Source organism: Papio anubis, chromosome 20, assembly GCF_008728515.1.
Source record: "Papio anubis isolate 15944 chromosome 20, Panubis1.0, whole genome shotgun sequence".
NCBI classification, from domain to species: Eukaryota; Metazoa; Chordata; class Mammalia; order Primates; family Cercopithecidae; genus Papio; species Papio anubis.
The window spans coordinates 47,563,961-47,577,577 of record NC_044995.1 but is presented as its reverse complement, the minus strand read 5'-3'; positions in this window follow the sequence as shown (position 1 = coordinate 47,577,577).

The following is a 13,617-nucleotide window of genomic DNA, read 5'->3' as shown; positions in this document are numbered from 1 at the left end:
ATTCTCTTGCCTCAGCCTCCTGAGTAACTGGGATTACAGGCGCCTGCCTCCCCATCCAGCTAATTTTTGTATTTTTAGTAGAGACAGGGTTTCACCATGTTGGCTAGGTGGGTCTTGAACTCCTGACCTCCAGTGATCCGCCTGCCTTGGCCTCCCAAAGTATTGGGATTACAGGCGTGAGCCACTGCGCCCGGCCTGTTTTCATTTTAAACTTTTTTCTTCCTTCAACTTATTTTAAGTTCTGGGGTACATGTGCAGGATGTGCAGGTTTGTCATATAGGTAAATGTGTGCCACAGTTGTTTGCTGCACAGATCAACCCATCACCTAGATATTAAGCCCAGCATCCCTTAACTATTCTTCCTGATGCTATCCCTCCCCCAACCCCAAGTCCTAATTTTTTTTTTTTTTTTTTTTTTTGAGATGGAGTCTCATTCTGTTGCCCAGGCTGGAGTGCCATGGTGCAATCTCGGCTTACTGCCAGCTCCGCCTCCCGGGTTCACGCCATTCTCCTGCCTCAGCCTCCCAAGTAGCTGGGACTGCAGGTGCCCACCACCATGCCCAGCTAATTTTTTGTATTTTTAGTAGAGACAGGGTTTCACTATGTTAGCCAGGATGGTCTTAATCTCCTGACCTCGTGATCCGCCCGCCTTGGCCTCCCAAAGTGCTGGGATTACAGGCATGAGCCACCGCGCCTGGCCAAGGTCACACCTTATGTACAACATCAGAACAAGAAATATGACATTAGTACAATGTATGTATACAGTTCCAGGTTATTGTAGCTGGACACCGTGGCTCATACCTGGAATTCCAGCACTTTGGGAGGCCAAGGAAGGAGGATCCTTTAAAACCAGGAGTTTGAGACCAGCCTGGGCAACATCATGAGAACTTATCTCTAAAAAAAAAGAAAAAAAAAATTAGCTGGGGGTAGTGGCACATGCCTGCAGTCTCACCTCCTAGGGAGGCTTGAGCCCAGGAGGTCAGGGCTGCAATGAGCTATGATCATGTCACTGCACTCTAGCCTGGGTGACAGAGTGTGACTCTGTTAAACCAAAAACAGACGCTGGGCACAGTGGCTCACGCCTGTAATCCCAGCACTTCGGGAGGCTGAGGCAGGTGGTTTGAGGTCAGGAGTTTAAGACCAGCCTGGCCAACATAGTGAAATCCTGTCTCTACTAAAAATACAAAAATTGACCACGCATGGTCATGGGCACCTGTAATCCCAGCTACTCGGAAGGCTGAGGCAGGAGAATCACTTGAACCTGGGAGGCGGAAGTTGTGGTGAGCCGAGATCGCACCACTGCACTCCAACCTGGGCAACAAGAGTGAAAGTTTGTCTCAAAAAATATGTATAAATAAATAAAATAAAAACACACAGAACTATTTCATCACCACAAAGATCGCTGTTCTGTTACCTCCTTATTGTTACAACTATTCCCCTCCCCGTGGCCCTGCCCTGATCCCTAGAAATGACTGATCCATGTTCTAGCTCTGTAATTCTGTCATTTCAAGAATGTTTTTATTGTTGTTGTTTTGAGACGGAGTCTCCCTCTGTCACTCAGGCTGGAGTGCAGTGGTGTGATCTTGGCTCACTGCAACGTCTGCCTCCCGGATTCAAGAGATTCTCCTGCCTCAGCCTCCCAAGTAACTGGAATTACAGACATCCACCTCCACACCCAGCTAATTTTTGTATTTTTAGTAGAGACAGGCTTTCATCATGTTGGCCAGGCTAGTTTTGAACTCCTAGCCTCCAGTGATCCACCCGCCTTGGCCTCCCAAAGTGCTGCGATTACAGGCGTGAGCCGCTGTGCCCAGCCCAGATTGGCTTTTACCCCCTACTCAGCAGAATGCCCTTGAGACCCTCTTGTCCTTTCTAAATTAATGGCAATCTAATAATATTTCACAATTCTTGAGGGCGTACCGTGTACCAGACACTGAGCTAAATACTTCGTGGCCCTACAATCACCCTGTAAAATAGATACTATTTGTGGTGCCCAGCCTGCACGATTGTCCCAACGAATCTGCCCTCCTGACATCCAGGTATGACCTGCTCACATTGAACAGGGCTGAGCTTTATGGGGTGTTTTGAAAATGGGAGTGTGCTATTTCAGGCTAGGTTATACAACACATCATGGCAGGTCCCAGTAGCTCACATCTGTAATCCCAGCCCTTTGGAAATGGGGAAGATTGCTTGAGGCTAGCAGTTCAAGACCAGATTTGGCAACCTAGGGAGACCCCATGTCTACCAAAAACCTTTTTTTCTTTCTTTCTTTCTTTCTTTCTTTTTTTTTTTTTTTGAGATGTTGTCTTACTCTGTAGCCAGGCTGGAGTGCAGTGGCACAATCTTGGGTCACTGCAACCTCCGCCTCCCGGGTTCAAGTGATTCTCTTGACTCAGCCTCCCAAATACCTGGGATTACCAGTGCCCACTATCAAGCCCAGCTAATTTTTTTTTTTTTTTTGAGACGGAGTCTCGCTTTGTTGCCCAGGCTGGAGTGCAGTGGCGCGATCTCGGCTCACTGCAAGCTCCGCCTCCCGGGTTCACGCCATTCTCCCGCCTCAGCCTCCGAGTAGCTGGGACTACAGGCGCCCGCCACCACGCCCGGCTAGTTTTTTGTATTTTTAGTAGAGACGGGGTTTCACCCTGTTAGCCAGGATGGTCTCGATCTCCTGACCTCGTGATCCGCCCGCCTCGGCCTCCCAAAGTGCTGGGATTACAGGCTTGAGCCACCGCGCCCGGCCGAGACGGGGTTTTACCATGTTGACCAGGATGGCCTTGATCTCTTGACCTCGTGATCCACCCGCCTCAGCCTCCCAAAGTGCTGGGATTACAGGTGTGAGCCACCACGCCCGGCCCTCCAGAAACCTTTTTTAATAAGCTGGGCATGATAGTGCACGCCTGTAGTCTCAACTACTTGGGAGGCTGAGGTAGGAGGATCACTCAAGTCCAGGAGTTTTTTTGTTTGTTTGTTTTGTTTTGTTTTTTGAGACAGAATCTCGCTGTCGCCAGGCTGGAGTGCAGTGGCATGATCTCAGCTCACTGCAACATCCACCTCAAGCGATTCTCCTCATCTCTACAAAAGCTGTAAAAAAATTAGCTGGGCATGGTGGGCATGTGGCTGTAAAACCAGCTACTCAGGAGGCTGAGGTGGGAGGATTGCTTGAGCCCAAGAGGCGGAGGTTGCAGTGAGCCAAGATTGTGCCACTGCACTCCAGCCTGGGTGATAGAGTGAGACTCAGTCTCAGAAAGAAAAAAAAATAGTAGGTGGGTGGTTATTTCTATGAAAGAGACTTCTGTGTCCCTGAGAAAATGCCCTGAGGGTGGGGTGGTGGGAGAGAGAACAAATTCCTTAACTCTCAATTCAATTATTTACTTATTTGTTTTTAGACAGCATCTCTCTGTTACCCAGGCTGGAGTGCACTGGTGTGATCATAGCTCACTGCAGCCTCGACCTCCCAGGCTCAAGCAGTTCTCCCACCTCAGCCTCCCGATTAGCTGGGACTACAAGTTCACACCACCATACCTGGGTATTTTTTTTATTTTTTATTTTTTTGAGACAGAGTCTCACGTCTCGCTCTGTTGCCCAGGCTGGAGTGCAGTGGCCGGATCTCAGCTCACTGCAAGCTCCGCCTCCCGGGTTTACGCCATTCTCCTGCCTCAGCCTCCCGAGTAGCTGGGACTACAGGCGCCCGCCCCCTCGCCCGGCTAGTTTTTTTGTATTTTTTAGTAGAGACGGCGTTTCACCATGTTAGCCAGGATGGTCTCGATCTCCTGACCTCGTGATCCGCCCGTCTCGGCCTCCCAAAGTGCTGGGATTACAGGCTTGAGCCACCGCGCCCGGCCGCATTATCATCATTTTAAAGACGGAGTCTCCCTCTGTTACCCAGGCTGGAGTGCAGTGTCGTGATCTCGGCTCACTGCAACTTCCGTCTCCCAGGTTCAAGAGATTCTCCTGCCTCAGCATTATAAGTGGCTAGGGTTACAGGTGCACGCCACCATGCCCCGCTCATTTTTTTTGTATTTTTAGTACAGACGGGGTTTCACCATGTTGGCTAGGCTGGTCTTGAACTCCTGACCTTGTGATTTGCCCGCCTCGGCCTCCTAAAGTGCTGGGATTACAGGCGTGAGCCACCGCGCCTGGCTCATAGGTATTTTTGCCCAGGGAACGACTCCATTTATTTAAGTGCAAAAAGGGAATAACGCTCTGTATGTATATCTACCTCTCCCCATCTATCTCTATGTATCTTACATAACAGTGGAGGTGGTTTGTGAATTTTGTCAGAATTGCAAAGGATCTGATTTAGAACTGATGAATTTTGTCCTAAAACAGGCTGTAAAGCTTTAAATTGGTCATGCGGGGATTTTCCATAGCTTCCCTCTCCTCTTTCTTGTCTGTCTACCTCCCATCAGTGTCTGAACATGTTCTGTATTTAGCCTTTTTTTTTTTTTTTTTAAGATGGAGTCTCCCTCCATCGTGCAGGCTGGAGTACAATGGTGCGATCTCGGATCACTGCAACCTCCATCTCCCGGGTTCAAGCGATTCTCCTGCCTCAGCCTCCCAAGTAGCTGGGATTACAGGTGTGTACCACCACGCCCAGCTAATTTTTGTATTTTTGGTAAAGATGGGTTTTCACCATCTTGGCCAGGCTGGTCTCGAACTCCAGGCCGCAGGTGATCTGCCCGCCTCGGCCTCCTAAAGTGCTGGGATTACAGGTGTGCGCCACCGCGCCTGGACCTTCAATTAGCTTTTGATTTTGTTTGTTGTTTATCTCCCTCCTGGAATGTCAATTCCACGAGGACAGAGAATTTTGCCTTTTGTGGTCACCACTGACTCTAAGCATCTCTAACAAAGATTAGCAAGCTACAGCCCTCAGCCCTAATCTAACTTGACACCTTTGTTATTATTTTATTTATTTATTTATTTATTTATTTATTTATTTTTGGGACGGAGTCTTCTTCTGTCACCCAGGCTGGAGTGCAGTGGCATAATCTCAGCTCACTGCAAGCTCTGTCTCCTGGGCTCACGCCATTCTCCTGCCTCAGCCTCCTGAGTAGCTGGGACTACAGATGCCCGCCACCACACCCAGCTAGTTTTTTTGGGTGTGTTTTTAGTAGAGACAGGGTTTCACCATGTTAGCCAGGATGGTCTCGATCTCCTGACCTCATGATCCGCCCGCCTTGGCCTCCCAAAGTGCTGGGATTACAGGCATGAGCCACCACGCCTGGCCTTTATTTATTATTTTTTGAGATGGAGTCTTGTATGTTGCCCAACCTGTTGCCTAGGCTGGAGTGCAGCGGCACAATCTCAGTAACCTCTGCCTCTCGGGTTAAAGCGATTCTCCCGTCTCAGCCTCCCAAGTAGCTGGAATCACAGGTGCGCGCCACTATGCCCCAGCTAATTTTTGTACTTTTAGTGGAGACGGGGGTTTCACCATGTTGTACAGGCTGGTCTCAAACTCCTGACCTCAGGTGATCCTCCTGCCTCGGCCTCCCAAAGTGCTGGGATTACAGAAGTGAGCCACCATGCCTGGCCTACAATCTGTTTTAGAGCCACAAAATGCAATCAATAGTGATAATACATTGCACATTGAGCCACCATGCCCAATGTATTATTGTTATTATTTATTATTATTAGTGAGACAGAGTCTCGCTCTGTCACCCAGGCTGGAGTGCAGTGGCACAGTCATGGTTCACTGCAGCCTAGAACTCCTGGGCTCAAGCCATCTACCCGAGTAGGTGAGACTGTAGGTGTGCACCACCATGCCCAGTTAATTTTTTATTTTTTTGCAGAGACAGGATCTCATTATGTTGCTCAATCTGGTGTAGAAGTCCTGTGTTCAAGCAGTCCTCCCACCTAGATCTCCAACAGTGCTGGGATTGCAGGCATAACCCACAGTACACAGCTTTCTTTCTCTTTAAAATATTCAAACAAAAGCATAATAATAATATAATGACCTGTGAAAATACATAAGATTGAACTCTCGGCCGGGCGCGGTGGCTCAAGCCTTTAATCCCAGCACTTTGGGAGGCCGAGGAGTGAGATCACCCGAGGTCAGGAGATTGAGACCATCCCATAGCTAACACAGTGAAACCCCACGTCTCTATTAAGAAATACAAAACTAGCTGGAGGTAGAGCCTTAGTCCCAGCTACTAGAAGACTGAGGCCGGGAGAATGCGTGAACCGGGGCCGGGCTTGCAGTGAGCTGAGATCAGGCACTGCAGTCCCAGCCTGGGTGACAGAGGACTCCGTCTCAAACAAAAAAAAAAATTGAACTCTCTGTGTTTATGAAGTTTTACTAGCATACGGGCTGGTGGCTCACACCCAGTAATCCCAGCATTTTGGGAGGCCCAGGCGAGACCTCCTCAGATCACTTGAGTCAGGAGTTTAAAGACCAGCCCTGGGCAGGCCTTGGTGGCTCCATACAATCCCAGCACTGGGAGGCAGTACGGATCACAGATCAGGATGAGACACGGTAGACAGTATACAAGGCATACAAAAAAAAAAAATACTTGAGGCAGTTGTGACCTATGGTCCCAGCACTTTCGGGAAGGCAGGCTGTAATTTCGGGAGAAGTGAGCTTTGATAACCAGATCGCCACTGCACTCCAGCCAGGCGGCTGGGAGAAATGAACTCAATCTCAAAAAGAAGACCAGCCTGTAGCTAATGTGGTGAAACCCTATCTCTACTAAAATACAAAAAAATTAACTGGGCGTGGTGCCCAGGCATGCCCTGCGGGCAGCTACTCAGGAGGTCTGAGGCAGGAAATGTGAACCCAGAGGGAGGCACAGGTTGCAATGTCGTCAAAGGTCAAGACCCCTGCACACTCCACCTTGGGCAACAGAGCAAGACTTTGTCTCAAATAAATAAATAAATAAATAGATAAATAAATAAATAAATGAAGTGTTATAGCATATACAGCCATGCTCACTTGTTTGTTTATTTATTTATTTAACCCTTATTTATTTTTTTTGAAGACGGAGTCGCTCTGAAACTGGAGATGCCAGTGTAGCTAATCTCGGCTGCTGCATCCGCCTCCCGGGTTCCGCCATTCTCCTCAGCCCGTTCTTCAGGACTACAGTATCCGCCGCCGCCCGCACCAGCTAATTTTTTGTATTTTTAGTAGAGACGGGGTTTCACCATGTTAGCCAGGATGGTCTCGATCTCCTGACCTCGTGATCCACCCGCCTCCACCTCCCAAAGTGCTGGGATTACAGGCATGAGCCACCGCGCCCGGCCCACTTCTTTATTTATAGTCTACGGTTTCTTTTACCCTTAGATGGCAGAATTGAGTCATTGCTCCAGACATTATATGTGGTCCAGAAGCAGAAAATACTTCCCTGATCTCTACAGAAAATCTTTGCAGATCCCTGAACAAGGAAACAAGACTGGCTTAGTCAAAGCCTGGGCAGGTGTTCCTATCTGATCCTGGCTTTCATCATCAGAGAACGAGGGGTCGATGGGGATGCAGCTAACATGGAAACACCTTATTCTGACAGTTTCTAGGACAGGGCTCAGCAATTTTTTATTTTTTTAATTTTTATTATTTTTTATTTATTTTTATTTATTTTTTTTTGAGACCGAATCTCGCTCTGTAGCCCAGGCTGGAGTGCAGTGGCCGGATCTCAGCTCACTGCAAGCTCCGCCTCCCAGATTCACGCCATTCTCCTGCCTCAGCCTCCCGAGTAGCTGGGACCACAGGCGGCCGCCACCACGCCCAGCTAATTTTTTGTATTTTTAGTAGAGACGGGGTTTCACTGTGTTAGCCAGGATAGTCTCGATCTCCTGACCTCGTGATCCGCCCGTCTCGGCCTCCCAAAATGCTGGGATTACAGGCGTGAGCCACTGCACCCGGCTGCAATTTTTTTATTTTTTTAATTTATTTTTTATTTTATTTTTTTTTTTTTTGAGATGGAGTCTGGCTCTGTCGCCCAGGTTGGAGTGCAGTGGCATGATCTCCACTCACTACAAGCTCCGCCGCCTCCCGGGTTCATGCCATTCTCCTGCCTCAGCCTCCCGAGAAGCTGGGACTACAGGCGCCCGCCACCATGCCTGGCTAATTTTTTTGTATTTTTTAGTAGAGACAGGGTTTCACTGCATTTGCCAGGATGGTCTCAATCTCCTGACCTCGTGATCTGCCCACCTCGGCCTCCCAAAGTGCTGGGATTACAAGCGTGAGCCACCACGCCCGGCCTTTTTTATTTTTTTGAGACGGAGTCTCACTCTGTCGCCCAGGCTGGAGTGCAGTGGTTCGATCTCAGCTCACTGTAACCTCTGCGTCCCGGGTTCAAGCAATTCTCCTGCCTCAGCCTCTTGAGTAGCTGGGATTACAGGTGCCCACCATCATGCCCAGCTAATTTTTGTATTTTTAGTAGAGACCGGGTTTCACCACGTTGGGCAGCCTGGTCTCAAACTTCTGGCCTCAAACAATCTGCCTGCCTCGCCCTCCCAAAGTGCTGGGATTACAGGTATGAGCCACTGCACCGGGCTACGGCTCAGCAATCTTAGGTACAGAACGTCCTGAGTCCCTCTTCATCCATCCTTCAGGTTCAACAACTGGCAACACAAAATCCATTTTGTTTTATTTTTCTCCCTCAATACTCTTCCCATTCCCATTATTTGTTTTCTTCTTCTTCTTTTTTTTTGAGACCGAGTTTTGCTCTTGTTGCCCAGGCTGGAGTGCAGTGGTGCTATCTAAGCTCACCACAACCTCTGCCTCCCAGGTTCAAGCGATTCTCCTGCCTCAGCCTCCTGAGTAGCTGGGATTACAGGCATGTGCCACTACACCCGGATAATTTTGTATTTTTAGTAGAGACAGGGTTTCTCCACGTTGGTCAGGCTGGTCTCGAACTCCCAACCTCGGGTGATCTGCCTGCCTTGGGGTCCCAAAGTTGCTGGGATTACAAGCGTGAGCCACAGTGGCCGGCCTCTTCCAATTATTTCATTGCAAATCCTATACCATTTTTTCTGTAAATGTGCTTGGCAGTTGTTTGTAACAGATAAAGACTCTTTATTGATTTATTATAGTTACTTTTGAGACAGGGTCTGGCTGTCACTCAGGCCGGAGTACAGTGGTGCTATCATAGCTCACTGCAGCCTCAAAGTCCTAGGCTCCAGTGATCCTCCTGCCTCAGTCTCTGGAGTAGCTGGCACTAAAGGTATGTGCCTCCATGGCCAGCTAATTTAAAAAAAAAAATTGGGGGGGCCGGGCACAGTGGCTCACACCTGTAATCCCAGCAGTTTGGGAGGCCGAGGCGGGCAGATCACCTGAAGTTCAGAGTTCAAGACCAGCCTGGCCAACATGCTGAAACCCTGTTTCTACTACAAATACAAAAATTAGCCGGGTGTGGTAGCACACAGCTGTAGTCCCAGTTAGTCGGGGGGCTGAGGCAGAAGAATTGCTGGAACCCAGGAGGCGGAAGCTGCAGTAAGCTGAGATCACGCCATTGCACTGCAGCCTAGGCAACAGACCCAAACTCCATCACAAAAAAAAATAAAAAATAAAAATAAAATAAAATAAATTTTTCTGTAGAAATGGGGATCTTGCGTTACGTTTCCTGGCTGGTCCCAAACTCCTGGGCTTAAGTGATCCTCCTCCCTCAGCCTCCCAGAGGGCTGGGATTACAGGCTTGAACCAGGCACCCAGCCCAAAACATATTTTAAAACACAGACACAGTACCATGATTACACAGAACCTTCAAACCACAAGGGTTGCAGGAATCTACAAGTGAGACAAAATTTCACAGAACTGCCAGGCACACTGTCTCATGCCTGTAATGCCACCCCTTTGAGAGATTGAGGCGGGTGGATCACTTAAGGTCAGGAGTTCAAGACCAGCCACCAGGCAGCATGGCAGAGCCCGTTCTGTGTAAAATTCTCAAAAAATTCCAGGCGGTGAAGCCAAGCACAATCCAGCAGCACTTTGGGAGGCCGAGAGGGATCCATAGTCTGGGAGATGCGTGAGCCTCTGGCAACTAGTGGCTCAGTCTACTAAAAAAAATAAAACGCTTGGGGTAGAGCTGTAGTCAACTACTCCTGCGGGAGGCTGAGGCAGGAGGAGGAGAATGGCGTGAACCCGGAGGCAAGAGCTGCAGTGAGCTGAAAAAGGATGTAGCCACTGCGCCAGCCTGAAGACAGAGTGAGACTCGTCTCAAAAAAAAAAAAATTAACTGAGTGTGGTGGTGCCTACCTGTAATTGCAGCTACTCGGGAGGCTGAGGCACGAGAGTTGCTTGAACCTGGGAAGCGGAGGTTGCAGTGAGCCGAGATCACACCACTGCACTCCAGCCTGGGCAACAGAGCGAGACTCTGTCTCAAAAGAAAAAAAAATAAAAAATTCATAGACCCAAACACACACACAGAGGAAGGTGCACGTAAAAACGGGTGAAATCCAAATAATGTCTGCACTTGAGGTGATTCCATTATACTAACATTAACAGCCAGGTTTTGACAACACAACATGGTTTTTTTTTTTTTTTTTTGAGACTCTGTCACCCAGGCTGGAGTGCAGTGGCTCGATCTCAGCTCACTGCAACCTCCACCTCTCAGGTTCAAGCAATTCTCCTGCCTCAGCCTCCTGAGTAGCTTGTATTACAGGCGTGTGCCACCACGCCTGGCTAATTTTTGTATTTTTAGTAGAGGGGGTTTCACCGTGTTGGACCAGGCTGGTCTAGAACTCCTCAGGTGATCTACCTGCCTTGGCCTCCCAAAGTGCTGAGATTACAGGTGGATCCACCATGCTCTGCTCATTCTTTTTTTTTTTTTTTTTTGATCTGGAGTCTCACTCTGTCGCCCAGCTGGAGTGTAATGGCACAATCTTGGCTTACTGCAACCTCCGCCTTCTGTGTTCAAGCGATTCTCCGGCCTCAGCCTCCCGAGTAGCTGGGATTACAGGCACACGCCACCATGCCTGGCTAATTTTTGTATTTTTAGTACAGATGGGGTTTCTCCTTGTTGGCCAGGCTGGTCTCGAACTCCTGACCTCTGCCTTGGCCTCCCAAAGTGCTTGGAATACAGGTGCGAACCACCGTGCTTGGAATACAGGCACAAGCCACCCCGCCTGGCTTTTTTTTTTTTTTTTTTTTTTTTTACACAGCATGGCTCTTGTCTGGGCTGGAGTGCAATGGTGCAATCTCAGCTCACTGCCACTTCTGTCTCCCGGGGTCAAGCGATTCCCCTGCCTCAGCCTCCTGAGTAGCTGGGATTACAGGCGCATGCCATCACGCCCGGCTAATTTTTGTATTTTTAGTAGAGACAGGGGTTTCACCATGTTGGCCAGGATGGTCTCGAACTCCTGACCTCAGGTGATCCACCCGCCTTGGCCTCCCAAAGTGCAGGGATTACAGGTGTGAGCCACCACGCCCAGCCAGTTATATAAAATGTTATCACTGGGGAAAGCTGGGAGAAAAGTGCACAAATCTCTCTGTACTGTTTTTGCAACTTCTTGTAATCTGGATCTTCACCAAAACAAATATAAATTATACTTAAAAAAAAAAAAAAAAACCTGGCCAGGCATGGTGGCTCACACCCGTAATCCTAGCACTTTGGGAGTCTGAGGCCAGCAGATCACTGAAGGTCAGGAGTTCGAGACCAGCCTGACCAACATGGTCAAACCTTGTTTCTACTAAAAACACCAAAAATTAGCCGGTGTGGTGGTGCACACCTGTAATCCCCACTGCCTGGGAGGCTGAGGCAGGAGAATCTCTTGATCCTGAGAGGTGGAGGTTGAAGTGAGCCAACATCCACCACTGCACTCCAGCCTGAGTGACAGAGAGAGACCCTGTCTGAAGAAAATAAAAATAAAGCCGGGCGCAGTTGCTCAAGCCTGTAATCCCAGCACTTTGGGAGGCCGAGACGGGCGGATCACGAGGTCAGGAGAGCGAGACTATCCTGGCTAACACAGTGAAACCCCATCTCTACTAAAAATACAAAAAAATAAGCCGGGTGAGGTGGCGGGCGCCTGTAGTCCCAGCTGCTCAGGAGGCTGAGGCAGGAGAATTGCGTGAACCCGGGAGGCGGAGCTTGCAGTGAGCAGAGATCTGGCCACTGCACTCCAGCCTGGGCGACAGAGCGAGACTCCGTCTCAAAAAAAACAAAAAACAAAAAACAAAAAAAGAAAATTAAAATAAAATAAAATAACATTACAAAAATTAGCCTGGTGTGGTGGCACACGCCTGTAATCCCAGTTATTTGGGAGGCTGAAGCATGAGAATCGCTTGAACGTGAGAGGCGGACATTGCAGTGAGCCGAGATCGCACCACTGTACTGCAGCCTGGGCAACTCAGCAAGATCCTGTCTAAAAAAACAAAACAAAACAAAAACAAAAACAAAAGCCCATCCCCAGCAGAATCAGCAGGGCTGGAATGAAGGTGAGGTCAGACTCATACATGCAATGGCAGAGCTGGGTTCTGTTGTCAATGGACAACATTTTAACACATTTAAGGACATTAACTGGCTTCACTGCAATTTGCTACACTTCATTCCATAAAATAGGGTAATTGTTCCAATCAGTTGGGCCGAGGAGGTTGACTCTACAGGCAGAGAAGGGTTGTAGAGAGCAAAAGCAAAGAACAGGCTGGGCCGGGTGGCTCATGTCTGTAATCCCAGCGCTTTGGGAGGATCCCTTGAGCTCAGGAGTTCGACAGCAGGCTGGGCAACTTGTCAAAATCCCATCTCGACAAAAAATACAAAAATTAGCCAGGCGTGGTGGTGTGCATCTGTAGTCCCAGCTACTCAGGAGGCTGAGGTAGGAGGATCACCTGAGCCTGGGCAGTTGAGGCTGCAGTGAACCATGATTAAACCACTGCACAACCACCTGGGAAACAGAAACCCTATCTCAAAAACAAACAAACAAACAAAAAACCCAACAGCAAAGAATGTCTTAAGTCATTAGTTACCATTAGGTTGTTTCAGGCTAGTTTTTTTTGTATAAGGATTAAAGCAATTAAGCAGAGGGAACTTCAGAGCATTGCCCACTGAAGACTGAAACTGGCCTGTTTGGAAAATTGACTGGCCGGGCAGTGGGGGCTGACGCCTGTAATCCCAGCATTTGGGAGGCTGAGGCGGGTGGATCATCTGAGGTCAGGAGTTCGTGACCAGCCTGGCCAACATGGCGAAAACCCATCTCTACTAAAAATACAAAAAAATTAGCCGGGTGTGGTGGCAGGTACCTATAATTCCAGCTACTCAGGAGGCTGAGGCAGGAGAATCGCTTGAACCTGGGAGGCAGAGGTTCCAGTGAGCCGAGATTGCGCCATTGCATCCCAGCCTAGGCAACAAATGCGAGACTCCTCCAAAAAAGAAAAGAAAAGAAAAGAAAATTGGCTGATAGGGCTCCCTCCTGATTTCCCCAAAGGTCAGATAACAACTTAGTTTTGTCGTGGTGACTTAGAATCTGAGTGTGAGTAGCTGTGTTTTGTTTATTCCAGTCTGTTGGTGCCTAGTGCAAGAGCTTAGTCCAAAACAACCGTCTCCGATAATTTTGTCGCCCAGTGACATGATCAAAGCTCAATGCAGCCTCGAACTCCTGGGCTCAAGCAATCCTCCTGCCTCAGCCTCCTGAGTAGCTGAGACTACAGGCGCACACCCCTACGTCTGGCTCTTTACTTCAAATTTTGGTATTT